This window comes from Columba livia, chromosome Z (assembly GCF_036013475.1).
Source record: "Columba livia isolate bColLiv1 breed racing homer chromosome Z, bColLiv1.pat.W.v2, whole genome shotgun sequence".
NCBI classification, from domain to species: domain Eukaryota; kingdom Metazoa; phylum Chordata; class Aves; order Columbiformes; family Columbidae; genus Columba; species Columba livia.
The window spans coordinates 10,289,095-10,307,294 of NC_088642.1; the positions used below are offsets into that span (position 1 = coordinate 10,289,095).

Below are 18,200 nucleotides of genomic sequence, written 5' to 3' on the forward strand. Positions count from 1 at the left end.
AGAGGATTGAGCTCATGTTAACCTGAGCAAAATCCCCCCAGCATTGCCCAAATTTGGAAATTGATTGTGGGCACAGACCCCAGAGATGGGACAGGGATATCTGGGGAGATTCTGAAAACACTATTGACGAGGAGGAGTTGGAGACAAAGGATGTATAACCTCTTATTAAAACTGAAATATGTACAGGTCCACTGGGTGGATAACCCCATCCTGCTGTTTGTACCACCCCGTGGACGGGACCTGAGCTTGGTGACTTGCAAGCTAAATTCTCACGTGAGCCAGGCAAAACAGAAACTGAATATATTTGGCATGTTTCACTCACAGGGAGTGATCGGATATTACTGAGTAATGAGGAAACTGTGGGCTTTTGGGAGCTGGTGTGTTTTTAAGTGATGGTCCGGAGGGTGATCAGCCCATAACATCCCGTGTGACTTACTGGGCTGGTAGCGTGGATCCCAAGGAACATGGGAGCCCTTCAGCATTAGGATAAGAGGCTTGTTGGAGCTGGCTGAGGGCATTCAAAAGGCTGCTTGTATATAGGTGATGTATGAGAAAGGGCAGCAAGGAATCCCCATGGCTGCGCCGCTAAATCCAACCCACCTTCAGCTGCTTATCACAGGGCTGCCAGACGCTTTAAAGAAACATGTCCAGTCCCTCAGGGAGAGAATTCAGGAGGCTATTGACTGTAATGGGCAGAACCCCTGAAATCCACCTTCACATGTACTAACCTGGGCTGAAATCCTGCACAATATGGTCAACTACAGGTGTGAAATGTGATGGGTGGACCCATGCAGAAGCACAGACGGGAGCAGAAGGGTCTGGAAAACAAGCCTCTCCCAGGAACCTCAGTGGGACCAGAGTGGGGCAGCCTGTGCCACCAGGCACTCGCTGCCTTGGAGGTGTCCCAAGCGTTGCTGCACAAGCTTCCACCCAGCATATACAGGAGCTGGTGGAACTGTTAGAGGGACTGTTAGAACACAGAACACAAAGGGAGCACTGGCAACGGCCACCCTCACTGAGGAGAGATGAAACCTTAACCCTTTCATATCCTCACGAAGGGAGTCAAAGGAGTCAAAAAATTAGAAGCTGTGGATTGGGACTTAGGCCACCCAAGCTGCTTAGTACTTTCCTGCCAATGGTCTACTGATAAGGAACCATACATACACATCCCCATCAGTTCAAAGCAGATAAGTTTAAAATTTCTAATTGACACAGGTGCCCAAATCAGTGTTTTGAGCAAGCAGCAAGCCGAGGAACTCGGGATTAAACCATCAAGGAAGGCCATTAACATAGTAGGGGTAACAGGTATAGCAGAAAGGTGTCCTCTAGCTCAAACTCAATTTTGGCTGCCTGGGGAGAAGCGGATGACAGCTGTGGAAAAGGCTCTGAGCCCTTATAAGGGAAATATACTGGCATTTGATATTCTGGCAGGTAAACAGTGGTGCATGCCTAATGGTGAGGTTTGGAGTTTGGGGAGCCACGGGGCAGAGGCAGCTTGCATTAGGATCTTGCAATTTACCTCTGCGCCGCTGCAGCTTAAGGGAGCTGCTGACATTTGGATTTTGCAACTTGCTCCTGCTTTGCCGCGATCTAAAATAACCTGCACTCCACAATACCCCCTGCCAATCGCAGCAAAAACGGCATTATGGAAGTCATTAATGACCTTGAAAAAAGACAAATAATCAGCCGCACCCATTCTCCCTATAATTCTCCAGTTTGGCCCATTCACAAGCCTGATGAGCGGTGGTGCTTAACTATTGATTATCGAAAACCAAATAGTAACACCGCACCCCTAACAGCTGCCATCCCAAATACATCCTTGGTGGTGACCGCAATACAAGCAGCAGCCCATCCATGGATGGCTGCCTTAGATGTCAAATATATGTTTCTCATGATCCCCCTAAGGGAGGAAGACAAATCACAATTCGCTTTTACCTGGGAAGGGAAACAATACACCTTTAATCGGCTTCCTCAGGGCTACAAGCACTCTCCTACCATTGCCCACAATACCTTTGCTGCACTCATTGACACTGTGAAGGTGCCCTTGGGCATTCGCATATATCAATATATAGATGACATCTTAGTGGGTGGAGTCAATCAGGAACGGGTCAGGCAAGTAACAGAGACTGTCTGTAACCTATCGACACAGAATGGATTGGATATTCCACCTTCCAGGTGCCAAGGTCCTGGGCGGGAAATTAAATTCCTAGGGGCTTGGTGGATAGCGGGAGCCATAGCAGGGCCTGATGATGCCACAGCTACTGTAGAAAAGGGGCAGACCCCAAACAGCAAAGCAGATTTGCAACACCTATTGGGCACATTAGGGTACTGGAGAAAGCATATCCCAGGATTTTCAGTGATTGCTTGCTCCCTATATGACCTACTCCAAAAAAAACCCAGGAGATGGGATTGGACCTTATAGCATACAGAGGCCCTTAATGTTCTAAAAGATGAACTTAAAACCTACCAGAAACTGGGCTTGCTGAACCCACAAGACCCATTAAGGGTGGAATGGGGTTTGCAGAACATGCTTCCTATTGTGCTATATTTCACAGGGGACCAAAAGGGCCAGACAGACCCTTGTTGTTCTCTTCCAGTGCAGTCAAGGAAACTGAACAACAATATTCGGAGTGGGAAAAGGGACTCTTCTCACTCACCCGAGCAGCTGAGGTAGACAGGCTGTGTCTGTCACAGGACATTCTTGTGCAAGGCCCTTTTCCTCTGCTAAACTCAATCCTCAAAGGGTCACACCCCACCACCCGAGGGGGTGGCACAGAAAGCAACAGTCCTGAAGTGGTAAGCTTACTCGGAGGGAATTAGTCAGTTGTTGCCATTGAAAGAGGGTTCTGTCAAAGTTTCAAAACTCCAACAATCTGTGAATGCTGATCCAGTCCTGCCGAGACTTCCTTATAAGCCCTCCCCAATTAAAGAAGCACCTGAGTTAACCCAGGACTCAGACACACAAGGGGTCTGGTTTATGGATGCATCAGCCCATCGGGTGGGGACAAAGTGGCAGTATAAGGCAGCAGCACTGGAGATTGCCACCAGAAAAGCAATAACAGAGGAGGGGGAAGGTGGTGCTCAAGCAGGGGAGTTGCGTGCTCTCTTATCAGCAGCAGAAGGAGGGCCCTCCATGATTTACATGGATTCTTATGCAATTTATAAGGATGCAACTGAATGGATATGCCAATGGGAATCCAACCGGTGGGAAGAGGGTCGCACCAGAGCATGGAGAGCTGAAGACTGACAGAGCCTATTAGAGACAGGCAGGTCATGGCCCTGGAGCGTGGGCTGGGTAAAAGGACATGCAAAAGATGCCAAATGGAACCAAGAGGCTGACCGCCTAGCCCAAATTAGAGTGGTGAAAGGCATACCAGAGGAGTGGGCATGGTTAGCTGAATGGCTGCACATTAAGCAAGGCCACTCTGGGAAAGCGGATCTGTATTATGAATGCCCGTCTCGGGGATGGGGAGTGTCCATGGGAACATGTGAAACAGTCCTTACAGCCTGTCCACAGTGCCGGACAAGACTTAAAGCTGATCACCCAAATTAGGCCCCGGCCCAGCATATCAGACACAGCAAGGGCCTCTGGGGTACCTGGCAAGTTGACTACATTGGGCCATTAAAACCCTCTCATGGAAAGAAATACATGCTGGTGGGAGTAGAGGTGGTATCAGGACTATCAATGGCTAACTGCTGACAGCACTGCCACTGGAGACCAAACAGCGCGAGCACTGTGTGAGTGGTTTAGTGTTCTGCCCACCCCTGAGAACATCCAAAGTGATGATGGCACACATTTTTCAGCTGCCGTGGTTCAGGATTGGGCTAGGAGGGAAGGTATCAAGTGGGTGTTTCATACACCATATTACCCCTAAACCAATGGGATCGTGGAACGGACCAATGGTTTGATTAAAAAACATGCAGACATCTTGTGACCCAGCTGGGACACACGGTTGGCACAAGCTGTCCTCATCGTCAATAACCACTGGAGGAGCTATGGAAGCCCCCAAATCAGGGTATTTTGCCCCAAGAGGCTGCTAACAGACAGTGACTCTATAACAGACAAAGGAAAAGACCAGCCCCCAAGAACACAAGTGGGCCAGCCTGTCATGGTGGAACTACCTTCCACTGATATTGTGCCCATGACTTTAGCAAAACCTAGAGGGTTATGCGCTTGAGAAGCCCTTGATGAAAATAGGCAAACCCGCCGCATTAGTGTTTAGTGGATAGTCCCAGACTTCTAGCTCTAAAATCCCAGTTCCAAGGGACTGAGGCCCGTCTTTGTGTTCTCTTGCAGGACAAAAGGAAGAAGGATAATCCTGACCGCTCCTACTGAGGGACATATGGACGGGGTGGAAGAAGCTTCAGCTGAGACTGGGTGGTGGTTACAGTCAGTCTTTGGAATGAGGGTCACACCAGGGCAAAACCAACAGGGCATTCGGGAGGCAAGCCTGCAACTAGAAACACTAATGAACTCTATGCATGACATCGCATAGGCTCCCTAATCATCAGCTACATGAAAACAGAAAGACTGTCCAAAGCCAGGCCATATTGCACTTGCTCCTATTGAAGGAAAAAGGTGTATACAGGAAGCTGTGTCTACATCCTGAGTATCTGGGTGCCATTGCAAGAACCACTACAAGGACAAATAACAAAGGACTCAGGAGCAATTGTTGCTGTACTGGGGACTAACTTGTGAAAAAAAACCTTCAGTGCATTTGTTTTCCTAATCAGGATGACTAACCAGCCTCCTCCAATATTTGATAATAACTGTAATTGTTGTAATTTGCACTATTCTTTGTTTATTAGTAGGTTGATTTGTAATGATAATGTATGACAGGAAAATAACACATAAGGTATGATGATCCACAGTGGACATTAAAACTCACCAACAGAATGCTCCCATTTGACTTTGGATGCGAGAGGTGACTGTACCACCGCTCCAAATCAGCCTGTCAGATCATGACTGTGGTCACTGGGTGGGTTGTGTATCAGTTACAAATCCCCCTGAGATCTGGAGCCTTCCATGGGGCAGTTGATGGCTCTTTTAGCACCTTTTGTGCCCCACTGTGCTTGTCCCCACTGTGCTTGTCCCCACGTACACATCTAGGGTGGTATCAAGGTGCTGACAGTCACATCCTCCCCTACCCAGGGCAGGGTGACTTCACTTCCACCAGCCGGTGGGGCACAAGAGGTGGGACCCTCGGTCAATTGACAGGGTCGTTAGCAGAGGAGGTGCCCAGGGTAGCTGCAAAGCTTCTGGACCATGTTGTAACACCCACAGACAGATCTGACCTGGCTATAAAATAGGGTTCCCGCTGAAGGCCCCCTTGGAGTGTTCTCCAAGGATGTTGTCTAAGGAGACCTCCCAGGATTGAGAGCACCTCACCTCGTCCTTTGGGTGCGTGGTTATTTACTGGATATATCCTGGAATGAGTCCTTGCCTAATCCAGGCAAGTGATTGTTTCTTCTGGGTACCCTGCAGACAGAGGGCTCTGGTTTTGTTTCTTGTGAGTGTATGCATGCACACTGTGGATCCTCATTATTCTTATGTTGCTGTACCCCAATAATCTCCTCAACTGATATCCGAACCTGTATTTTACGTTGTCGGAGTGCTAACTAATTGTACAAACCCTGTTTCTAGTCGGTTTATTGACTGCACTTTTCTGGCTAGAATAAAGACTGTTTTGGAACTTGTTGTCAACCTAAAACTGACTTTGGGGTGCCTCTGTGACAACTATGAACAGAACGTTTTCTTGTTCCGCATCCAGGAAGCGTCCTGGCCCCCAGGCACTGTGTGTTTCCACACAGCACACAACAGTGCCTACCAAATCTAGCAGGGGACAAGCACGGGCAGGCCCAGAGCTGTAAGGGCAGGTAAAGGACTCGGAAAGAGTCAAGAGTCATCGCCGGTCAAGTGTCAGATCAATAACCATCCCCTTGAACCACCATCGCTTGGAAACAGAGAGGAAGGTCTGAGCATCTCTGGCCTCCGGTATTCAGTGGCTGTGCAGAAGTGTGCGAGGGCAAGCAGCTGGCATCAGGCAGCAAGGAGGAGGACAGGTGTGCTGCTCTGCCCTCAGAGGCCTCTTGAACTCAGGGAGGGAACTTCCTTTCCACCTCCTGCTCCGCATGCTCAGAAGACCTGAAACTGCTGAGGGAGCAGCAGGGGCTGGCAAAGCTCAGCAGCAGAGGGCGGGTGTATGGACTGGGTGCTTTGTCTGCCTTGGAGGAAGCCGCCAGGAGTGAAACAGCAATCCCACCACTAAAATTAAAATTATGTCTTATTCCGTAAAGCTCCCTAAAGCCCTTTTCTGCAGAGAGGGCAGATGTGAAGAGTGCCAAGAGTTGCTTTGCCCAGCTTGCTGCAAAGGCAGTGGAGTGAAGCACCCCCTCAAAGTGCCGTGCCTCGACTAGCAGGGTCCTCAAAGTCCATGCAGGGTGACCCCACCAGCTTTCCTCCTGGTGGTGGGTAAGAAACCTCTCACATGGGTAAAACAAACAGGGTGGGTGGCAGGTCTGAAAAAGCCCCAGCCCTGCCCCACTTGAAGGCTGGACCTCACTCCTCAAGCTCATCTGCTCAGGGACTGCAGCTGGGGTGACAGGAGGGCTCTGATGCCCCCACGCCTCCAGGCCACCCCCCAGCACAGGCAGAGCTGCCAGGAGGCTGCAGATCCCAGCCTGCTGCCGTGCCCGAGCGGGCGGCTGGGCTGTGTGGAGGGAGCTGCATGCCGGGACCTGTAGTCCCTACCAGGGCCCTGCTGCTCGCTCACGCCAAGACCCACAACGATGAGAACTGCTGCTGCAAAACCAGGCGATGACGAAGCTTTGTGGGATGACTGAATTCTCCCGGTCCTCAGCTCCTTTCTAAAGCAGACCCCGGCCAAAAATAACTACAGTGCTGCTGCATTGGGAGCTTTCTCTTGTTTCACCTGCCAGACCTTGTTCACCTGCTGCACATGTTACCAAGTTTGCCAAGACTCTCCTTTGTGTCAGAGCTCAAACCTGCTACACTCTCCACAAGGTCGCAGCTTCCTCTCTTTGCTAAGGCTTACGGATACAGTTCAGGCACAGGAGCAGAGGTCCACAAACAGATCTCTGTTTGTGCGATGTTTTTTAAAAAAGGCACTGAGTGGAAATGACTTTTAAAATACCTTAAGACACAGTAAAGCATTCCCCTGCCGTACACCGCAAACTCCACGGTAGTTCTTTAAAAAAATAAAAGTATTCTGGAAAACCTGGACGTAAGTCCATGCCCCTCGTACCCATCACCAGACAAGCCACGTTCACAGGCGGGTTGCGAGCAAGCCCACAGCCCCAGCTCACATCACGCAGCCGCCCCCCCATCTTCCCTAGCACTCAGCAGCTTTCTAAACACAACCTCTGGGACTGCCACGAGCGCCCTGCACACCGCATGTGTGTTTTCTGCGGAAATCGGATGCCCCAGCCACAGCAAAACCCTTTAAACCCCCAAGAGGTCCATAGCTGCTGATTGGGGGGGAGAAATGTCCCCCCCATGGGTCGTTCCGCCCACGACGGCTGTCACCGCAGGGCAGCAGGCCTCTGGCCCTGAGTGCTGGGGTTCACAGGCGCCCCGTTTTCACAGCCCCACGCTGAAGGCGGCGATTTACCCACGGGGCAGCCGCTGGATGAGCCTCGTCAGGCTGCGTGGCTGGGCCACGGCGCAGCAGCTCCGGGCCCCGGGCAAGGCCCCACCGCCACGGCACGGGTGTCCAGGGGGACAAGGACAGCCACCGAGTGCCAGGCGGGGCTGGGCTGGAGCTGATGCCCGGGCGGAGGAGGAGGCCCCAGGGACAGGCTGTCCCTGCCCATGTCACAGCAGAGAGGACGTGGCCTTGGTGGGCGAGAGCAGGGACAGCACAGCCGCCCTGAGCTGCCGGCGCCTCGGCGGGGGGTGGCAGCCGGCACGGGGGCACCCCCGGGCACAGCCTCACCGCGTTCCCCCCGAGACCACCGACCTGCCCCTGCCAGACCGTCCTGCCACAGCCCCCCTGAGGCCACGGCCCCCCCGGGTACCGAAACCCCGCAGCACAGCGGGGCTGGGGGGGACACGGCGTCCCCGCCGCAGCCCCCGCAACGCCGTTCTCCGGTCACACGCCCGCAGGCTGCCCCCTCCCCACGGACCCCCCCGTTCCCGGTACTCCCGACTACAGCCCCCCCAGCTCACAACCCCCATCCCAGCCGCCGGTACCACCTGGTCACGACCACCCCTGGCCGCGGCTCCCCCAGCTCCCCCTCGCCCTCCCCCCTCCGCACTGACGCCCCCTCTTCCCGTCCCCCCCGAACCTTCTGGAACCGGGGGCAGCGGCGGGGACGGGGCGCACTAACCGCACCCAGCCGGACAGGCGGCCTGTGTCCCCCGGTTCTGCTCCGCGCCCCCCCCCCCGGCCCTGCCCGCCGCCGCCCCGCCGGACCCACCAGCGCCCCCTCCGCTGCTGCCGCCGCGGCCCCGACTGCTGCGGCTCCGTCCGCTGCTTCCGGGTGCCGGCGGGTACACGCCCTACGCGCCCGCCTCCCCCACGCTGATTGGTGCGCTGGGCGGGGAACGGCGCGGTGCGAGGCGAGCGGTGGGGCGGTGCAGCCAATGGGCGGGGGAAGAGGCGGTGACGCGCCGCGTCGAAGTTCCACCCTCGACCCGCCCCCTCCACGTGCGGGTGTGTGATGACAGCGGGGAAGGGGCGGTCTCAGGCGAAGCGGCTTCTCATTGGCCAGCGGTGGCAAGGGGCGGGGCCTGACTCAGCGCTGAGTGGGGGGCTGCCATCGCCGTGACCCCGCGGGCACGACGTGTCTCGCCCCACGGACACCCGCAGGCCCCACAGACAGCCCCCTGGGTCCCGCAGGTCTGGCGTGTCCCAGCCCCCAGCTTCCCCTGCCCCACAGGCATGGCCTCCCCCGGGTGGGGCCCCTGGAGTGTCCCCCGCTCCGCGGACACATCCCGAGTGGGGCCACCCGGGTGTCCCCCATCCCAAGTGGCGCAGGTGCCCGCAGACATGGTGTGCCAACCCGGTGCAGCCGGGCTGGGAAGCAGCGGTGCCCAGGCTGGCCGTGGGCGCAGACCGCGCGGGGGAAGTCGCCCCTGGGACATGGCCGCTCAGAAATACTGGAGCAGCGAGCGGCACCCGGGCTCTGCCAGCCGGCAGCGGGGCCCCGGCAGCACCCACTGCCCCAAGGGCAGCAGCCGGGAGCTCACCGGCCTGACCGCGGCCATTCGGGCCAGGGGGGAGATGCTGTCACCTCAGCGGTTTAGGGTGAAGCTCGGTGAAGAGCAGCCCCTCGGCGACTCACCTCCCTCCTCAGGGAACTGCAGCTGCAACGCCGCTCTAAAAATAGTGGGGACCGGTACCGTCACATGATAAATATAACCAAGATCTCGTCTTCTGACGGTGCAGGCGCACAGTGAGCTGGATGCAAAGCAGCAGCACGCCGGCTGCTGAGCCCCAATGTCTCCCTTGCCTTACTGCCAGGACAGGGGCATTATTTTCAGAGTCTCTGTCATGGACAAAGCCACGATGGGTACTCTCCAGGAATAGCCGAGCTCAGGGAGGAGCAGGAGGGCCAGTCCTTTCATCCCCCTGCCCCCACACACTCTTCTGTGGGGAGAAGTGGTGGCTCAACACGCTGCTATGTGCTCGTGGAGCGGCTGCTGACACAGGAGCTTGTCTCCTGGGGACTCAGCCTGTTGTAGGGGATTTCTTGTTAAATATCCCCTGGCTGGTCCCAGAATCAGGTTGTGGGCCATTAAATGGTGTTTAACATAGAGAACATTTTAATTTCTAAGTGCCATGAGGGGAACACATGATCCTCCGGTGCCCCTGGGGGTTTAGGAGCTCCCGCCTCAAACCCTGAGTGGGCAGGTGCCGGTTTCAGGGGGGAAGAGCCCGGGAGGCTTGTATTCCCCGCACCCCTGCTCATCCCTCACAGCACAGGTTTCCTACATGCTCTGAGGGCAATATTCAGCTTTTCTGCCCTTTGGCCCCGTGTGTCAACTTTGCCAAGGTGGCAAGAAGCTCTGGTGACCAAGTGGGGTGGGAGCGGAGGCCGTGGAAATCAGAGATGGGCCGAGAACGTCTCAGTCCCCATCACACAGCCACTTCCACAGGCTGTTTTTTCCAGCTTAAACTGGCTGAAATTAGCTCAGGGCTAACAAATGGTTAATGAACCATTGCTGGCCTGAACGGAACTGAACTGGAACAACTTCAGACGCAGCTGAACCTACCGTGGAGCTGAATCCAAAAGATTTGCTGGTTCTGCTCTTCAGCTGTGGGGAAATACGGGCTCCTTTGTTCCTGACAACAATAATACATATATGTTTTTTGTGTGGGCAGTGAAGGATTAACAATATCCCAAGTTATTTACCTCCTGCTTTAGAGTGTTGAGGGTTTGCAAGCGATGTCCCTGTTGAGCACACTGTCCCTTAGCAACCTCCCCTGATTTTTAAAACACAGTCTTGTTCCAGAAACAGGATTAAGGGGCAGGACATAAAAGCTCCTTTTAACAGGCTGGGTGCGGTGAGGGTGCTCCCACCCCTCCCGGGCACAGGGCAGGAGCTCAACCGTGGCCATTTGGTAGGGAACAGTAACACAGGCAGGAAAAAACCTCCAGAGGCTTGGTGACGGGGGGAGTTGGGGCAGGAGCCGTGCCGCTGCCTTGCAGGGAGGCACAGCCCATCCAGAGCTTGCCAGGAGCAGGTTCCATCCCCTCTCTGCCAACCCTCAAAGGGCTTCAGGAGGGTCTGTGAAGGCAAGCGGGGAGGTTTAAACACATTAGGCAGGGCTCTGCGCCATGGCTGGCCACGTTCCAGAGTCCAGGCTGCCAGCAGGGCCGGGAAGAGGGTGTTTCTCCAGGAAGATGAGGTGTCCCGGGCAGTGCGCTGTAGAACAACGTCCTTCCGCAATGAGCTCGGCTGCCCGCGGGGCTTCCCGCGGCGGGGTGCGCTGGCGAGGTGACGGGGTGCCGGGGAGTTCGCGGCGGGGTGAGCTCCCTCCCGGAGCCGCCAGCACTGCCCCGACCGGCCGGCTCCGCAGCTGGGGCCGCTCAGCCGGTTCGCCAGGCCGTCCTCTCCCGCCCCAGAGGCTGCCGGGTGCTGAGCTCTGGCAGGTTGAGGAGCTGATGCTGGCAAGGCACCTGCCGCCGTTTCAATTTGATTTAATAGTTTTCACCATGGAAGGGTGACATCCCCACGTACATGATTGTTTTGTTGGTGTGAGCGGGTTTCGTAATCGCAAAAGCACCTTTGAAAAGTGCAGGCATCATCTCCCAGAGCTGGTGGGGCAAGATGTGCTTCCATGGGGATGATGCCACCCTCGCATGCTCAGTCCGAGTCTGTGTCACTAAAGCAATAAAGGACCTAAGTGCAGAAGTGAGCCCAGAAGGACCTGGAGCCCTGCCAGAGACAGACGGCAGGGAATTTTAAAAGGCCCAAGGAGGAAGCTGGTGGGAATCAGCTGTCATGTTGCTTGGGGGACGCTGGTGAGCTGTGCCGGGCCGAACAGGTGCAGAGTGGTCCAGAGCTGGACCAGGCTCCCCGTGGTGACTCATGGCCTTGTCCCAGCTGGCAAAAGACATGGAGAAAGCCCCAGGGGTGGGCGTGAGAGAGGAGCGTTGGGTGTCACTTCCCCTCTTAATGGCGTGCCACGCAGGCAGCTTTTTGTCAGGCTGCTGCAAAAGGGCTTTGGCTTTTCTCTCTCTTCAGCCCTCCGTGTGTTGCAGAGACCTCGATTCCTGCAGCGTTGCCTCGCGTGGTTTTCACACCTATCATCCTCCCTCCTCGTGGTTAGCAATGGAGGAGAGGGACACCAAACCCTGCCTCTCTTTGCCCGCTGCTGTCTCGGAAGCAGATGCATCCCGGTGCCCCATGGTGCAGTGTTGGAGCTGGGGAACGCCCCTGGGAGAGCGTGGACTGGTGTTGCAGAACCTTTCCCCATCTGGAACCTGTTCCCAGCAACGTACCCAGCTTACCTGTTCAACCCAAATAGCTGTGAAACCAGAGATATGAATCAGGCGGGAGAGTTCCCTGCCGGAGCAGCCCCCCAGCCCTCGGGGGTAGGGGTGGCATTCTCTGCTGGCGCTGGCATTCTCTGCTGGGAATCCCACCCTGCACAGCTCGGAGCAGGTCTTAGCGTCACAACCCAGCCCAAATCACTGCTGCACCCTGGCTGAGACCCGGTGCCCACCAAAACCTCATCCCGAACTGGGGATGTCTGCTGAGATGCAGAGTCCCGTTGGGAAAGGCGGGGGGTGACAGCACTCGTGAAGAACGATGGATCTAATGTTGCTTTAACAAGCAATAGTGGCTGGGTCAGTGTGGGCTCCCAAACCCCACACAACCCTCACAGCTCCAGTATTTCCTCTATCCCACAAGCTGCCCCCAGCATCTTTCAAAGGAGGGCAGGATTGTGACCCACATGGGACCATGGTGGAAATAAGGCATTGAGGAGCAAAGAGACCTTCCTGCCTAGGCAGCTGGATGCAAGTCATTAATTCAGTGCTTTACCCACCACACTTCACTGCTGCTTTGTCTGAGACACACATGGGGCTCCCCAGAAACAAAAAGGGGTCTTGGCTGTGGGCAACACTCAGAAGGGCCATCCGGGCGCTGCTGGCAGAGCACGTAACAAGGGGTGAGGGCTGCAGGTTGCAGTTTTGCAGGCTGAGGATGCTCAGCAAGAAGAATTTCTGTGAAGTGCAGGTTACCCAGAGGAGGGATCTCTGCACCTTGGAGTTTGCAGCACAAAGCCACAGCAGATCTGATGTTGTGTTGGTTATGTTCTCCAAGCAGGAGGTCAGGTTGGGGATGTCCTTGCCTGTCCCTGCCAGCGGTGCTCAGGGGGTGTCTGGCTGTCACCCCATACCCAGTGCTGGAGCAACTTCTGGGGATGGTGTGTGCCAGTCAGCACAGGAAAATAGTCCCTGCCCATCCCTTGCTGCTGGGCACATGAACTTCTCCCTGCTGCCACTTGACCCCTTGATGTTGCCCAACGTTATGTAGAATGATAGAATAGTTTGTTTGGGAGGGGACTTTCAAAGCTCATCTAGTCCAACCCCCTGCCGTGAGCAGGGACATCTTCCACTAGATCAGGTTGCTCAGAGCCCCGTCCAGCCTGGCCTGAAATGTCTCCAGGGATGGGGCATTGACCACATCTCTGGGCAACCTGGGCCAGTGTGTCACCACCCTGATGGTAAAAAGTTTCTTCCTCATGTCCAGCCTGAATCTCCCCTCCTTTAGTCTTAAATCGTTACCCTTGTCCTGTCACAACCAGCCCTGCTAAAAAGTCCATCCCCATCTTTCTTACAGGCCCCTCTAAGTACTCAAAGGCCGCAATAAGGTGGCCCTGCACCCTGACATGCAGCTGGCGAGCTGGGAGATGGGCTGCAGATTTAGGATGACACCAGGGACTGGTGCCGGCATAAATGTACCTTGCCCTGGTGTCGAGCATAGAAATGGGTCCCTTAGCTTCTCCCACTGTGGCTTCCCTGCAGAAATGTTTCTTTCCGTTTGTGCCTTCCAGGGAACTAACAAATTCTGTTTACTCACCCAGATAGCGTTGGCCTCAAGCAGCCGCTGGCGTGGGCTGTGCCGGGCTGGTGTGTGTCAGGGCTTCCTGGAGCCGGGCAGTGACGTCTCGGCCTTGCCGCAGCTCCTGGCCGTGCCGGCAGCCTTTGCCAACGCCACGTGTGCAAGCTGGGGCTGATAGCAGAAGGTAAAGTCCCCTTGGTGCCACCTTGGCAGGATGGCAGAGGCTGGCGCTGCCCAGAAATGCCTTCCACTGCAGCAGGCTGCCCACTCACTGCAGGTACCTGCCTACACCTAAGCTTTGGTATCTGTCCTTAGTGACCACCAGTGTTTAGGGCTGAGCCCTTTCTCTGAGCGCTGCGAGCCCGAGCACTCGCAGGGATGCTGCACCTCGCACAGCCCCGGCACCCTGGGGTGCTGCACCCCCTTTCCAGCACCTGCCATTTCCCCAAGGACACTGCTGCTGGATGGCAGGGCTGAGCTTTGCACAGATATGGGATTTTTAAACACCAGGTTGTGGGTGAAGATGTCTGTGGGGCTGTGCTGCAGGGAGGGACAGCAAAACCCCTTCCTTGCTGCTGGGCAGTTGCTAAGCTCTGCACCTGAGGTCTGGGGTTATATCTCCATTTTGGTCACTGAAAATTTGGGGTGACGGAAAACCCCTTCCCATGCCTGGTTCGGTCAGTGGATGCTGCCTGTTGGCACAAGATGGCAGCCCAGCCCAGCTTATTTTTAGCAGGGCCATGTCCGGTGCCATTCGGGAGGAGCTGGGCCTTCCCCTCCCCTGCCCGGGTGGCCCCTGTCCCCTGCAAGGTGCTGCTCTTGCCCTGCCGTGGGTCAGCGTCACAGGAGGGACAAGCACCAATGCAGGAGACAGCCCCACCAGTCCTGGGGAGCACCTGGGGATAGCACCTTGGGTCACTTGGCCAAACTGGCCACAGTGGAAGAAACCAGAGCCTGTCCCCTGCCAGCACTGGGCAGCCTTGCAGAGTGTGTCCCCTGCAAGCACGCACCCAGCAGCTCAGAGCAAGACACTGGCAAGTGTCTGTCTCGTACCAGATCTGACGTGCCCTCAGAGGAGGGCTGCGGGGAAGCAGGCCGGGGTCTGCACACATGTTGCCCACTCTCTGGAGGAAGGAGAACCCTGCCCACTGGGCTCTCTCTGCTCAGATGTGTGGCAGTGAGGTCTCCCCAAGGCACGGGGCAGCCCTACCCATGGACACTCATGGGTTACACCTCTGTCCTGGCTCTGCTGCATGTTCCCTCTGCGAGGGCATCTGGGGACAAGGGACAAGCTGGTGGGCTCCAGTCCAGCAGCCCCTGGGCTAGAGAGTGCTCGGGGTAGAGGCCAAGCCAGGTACATGGTTGCTACCAGAACCTTCTTTCAGGGCCTTTCTGAGCAAGAAGGAACAACGCAGGAATGAGTGAAACGAGCCAGCATGGCGATGGGGAATGATGGGCTCTTCTCTGCCCTTGTGGGGACCAGGGACACCCTGGGATCTGCAATAACCAGCTCAAGGTAGGGGTGTTAGGATGCATTAAGATTGTTCATGGGCTTCTCACCCTGATGTGACTGTGCTCCTCCACCAAAGGGATAGAGAGAGGCGTTTTCACAAAGCCATAATGCTGTGGAGGCTCTGGTTCTTTGGCATCAGATCTTACTTCTTGGGATTCGTTGTGTTCCCATACCTCTTGTTTCCCTCTGCCTGTTGCAGGTTGGAGGTTGTTTTGTGCCCAAGATTCCCTATGGATGCGTTCAATGAGACAGCCATAAGGACACACAGCAGGCTCCCATTTTTTCCCTCCGTCCGCTCTGCAGATGCGTTTTTGTAAGAACGAGAAGAGCTGCGAAGCTTCTGCCATGGGATATTTCAGTGGATCTTCCTGATGGTGCCTGGCTCAGGCTTGGGATTTACCCATGTACCCCATACAGCCCAAGCTGCTGTGTGTGCCTGCGTTGCTGGCACGTCAGCTCAGTCTTGATGTGCACACTTTCCCATCCTCTGTTTGCCTGTCTGTAATAGGGACACATGAGAATGCTGCTGACGTGACAGACCTTGTTAGAGTCTGCACTAGCTAGCATTTCCTTTGGATTTATAGTCAAATCTCATGCCAGACTTATTTACACCCTTGTTGTTGGCATAACTTGAGCCTTGACTACCTAAGGCTGGGAGCTGGGCAGCCCCAACCCTTCCCATCATTGCAGTACCTTGCTTTCAGACCACTACACCTTTGTCTTAAAATGATGTGTTTTGGGTAGAGGCTGCCCCCAGTCTCTGTAGGAAACTCTGATGGACAGACACCTCAATGAACAGTTGATCTTCCTCCCTGTGCATCTTAGGCTCACCTGCATCTATAGAGGAAACCAGGTCAGGAGGAGCCCATGGAGCAGAGGGGCAGATCCAAATGTGGGTCTACACTAGCTGCCAGCATTACCAGGCAGAGCTGGGGATCACGAGCAAGCTTCTGCAGTGCCAGCGTGTCATTTTGCGTCCAGAAAAACCCTGTCTGAGCATCCACCTGCATACAGCTGCTCTCCATGCTCAGATGTGCAAACACATCCAGGACCACAGCACAGGCATCTCTGTGCTTGGAGTAGCAGGTAGCAGAGAGGACAAATCTTCCTGTCACAAATGACAGCTGTGCCCAGGCTGTCACCCCTGCTTGCACAGGGCCTGGACCCTGCCCAATGTTTCAGCGTGCTCCTTGCAGCTGGGGCGGGAGCTGCCAGGTCTGGCTGTGCTCCTGGTCTGCTGGTCAGAGAATTGCCCATTCTGGCCACAGGTCAAGGCAGGTTGTCCTCCCCCTCTGCTCTGCCTTGGTGAGGCCACATCTGGAGTTTCGTGTGCAGTTCTGGGCTCCCCAGTTTAAGGATAAGGAATTACTGGAGGGAGTCCAGTGGTGGGCTATAAAGATGATTAGGGGACTGGAGCATCTTTCTTACGAGAAGAGACTGAGAGAGCTGGGACTGTTCAGCCTGGAGAAGAGAAGCTGAGAGGGGATCTCATCAGTGTTTATAAATACATCAACGGTGGGTGTCAAGAGGATGGGACCAGACTCTTCAGTGGTGCCCAAGGATGGGATGAGGGGCAATGGTCACAGACCAAAGCATTGGAGGTTCCATCTGAATATGAGGAGAAACTTCTTTACTTTGAGGGTGCCAGAGCCCTGGAACAGGCTGCCCAGAGAGGTTGTGGAGTCTCCTTCTCTGGAGACACTCAAACCCACCTGGACACATTCCTGTGTGATCTGCTCTGGTGAACCTGCTTTAGCAGGTGGGTTGGACTGGATGATCTCCAGAGGTCCCTTCCAACCCCAAACATTCTGTGATTGATTCTGTGATTCTGTGATAAGATTCTGTCTTAGGTTCTCCCACTCACAGGGATGTCTGGGAGCAAACCACTCTCACTGTGCCCCTTCAGCTCCCGGTGCCCAGCTCTGCCCCTCATTCCTGCCCTTCATTTCAGTGAACACACTCAATCCCAGGCTCTTGGGAGGATTGAGAATTAAATGATGCAAAAATCCCTGCCAGATGCCTGTGCGGGGCTCTCTGGATGAGTCTCTGGCTCAGTGCCGGCGGGTGCACAAGGAAACGAGGTCACGGCCATGAGGGAGGCAGGAGCTTCAGCCCCCGGCTCCGAGAACCACGGCTGCCCCTGTCCCAGGGCAGCACCTGCTGGAGTGCGGCTCCCCGGGGCCCTGGGGGACAGGCGCGGGTGGCTGGGGGCTGAGCAAAGCCCTCTGGCCTGTGGGCTTTGCACTACACTGGTGGAGGATGCTGCAGCAATGCTGGAAGTAAGAGCAATGGGTGAGATGCGTTTTCAGGCTCTCTGTAATGATTTCCAGCCCAGAAAGCTGGTTTGATTCTAGTTCGGAAGGTTGGAAAAGCACATTCCAAATGTGACCTAGTGCTGATAAATGCCACCTGCTGATGCAGCTTGTGCCATTGTGTCCTTCGGCCACCATATCCATGCTGTGGAGGCAAAAGAAAACAAACAGGGTTGCTTTCATCAGCAAGGCTCTCCAATGTGAAAGCCCAAGGGTCAGGTCAGGAAGAGATCCCAGCTAAGTCATTCTGGGTGCAGGTGACTGGGCTGTGGTGGGAGGCACTTGGCTACATTTGGGGTAGCCGTCCCCACGTTGTGCTATCTGAACGAGCTGATTTCAGAAGCTGGCTACTCACCCCAACAGAGCTGCCTCTGAAGTTTCATCTCTGCTGGCTGCAGCTGGAATAAAAACATTTGGGAGCATAGGGGCGTGTGTATCTCTCACAAAAGTGCTGCTCTGCAGCCACACATCCACTTTGCTGCCAAATGGGTGAGGCAGGAAAAGAGGATAATGTTCATGAATTAAAGTTGCAGCCCTTTCCTCCTCCATTACTAATCCCCATTCAGATTTAATCAGGCAAAGAGTGTATTTCAGTCTTTGCGGTTTGAGTTATTGCAGCAACAACCCGCTCCAGAGGGGCTGCTCTTCGGCGGCTGTTGTGCCAGCTCACAATAAAGAGACAAACCTGCCTCTGAGAGGCTGCGATCTCAAACACAGCAGCAGGTAGAGACAACACCAAGGGGCGCTGGGGGAAAACAAGGTCAGCCAGCGCTGCACAGATCTGAGCACGCTGGCTGAGATAACCAGTCAGCTCACATTTTGGGAGCGTCACAAGAAG

The 18,200-nt window shown here is 55.2% G+C and overlaps 1 protein-coding gene across 4 annotated transcripts in view; it reads right to left on the reverse strand.

Annotated features, from left to right (window-relative positions):
• ATOSB (atos homolog B) overlaps positions 1–8,565 on the reverse strand; it is a 47,881-nt gene extending 39,316 nt beyond the window's left edge. For 2 of the 4 annotated variants that reach the window (XM_065047112.1, XM_065047115.1), the window contains exon 1: positions 8,440–8,562. The gene's annotated coding sequence lies outside the window, so the exon portion shown is untranslated. Of the gene's footprint in view, positions 1–8,307; positions 8,408–8,439 lie in introns of those variants that run through there. The other 2 variants (XM_065047118.1, XM_065047113.1) reach the window with 2 other exon arrangements.
• Positions 8,566–18,200: the final 9,635 nt, after the last annotated feature.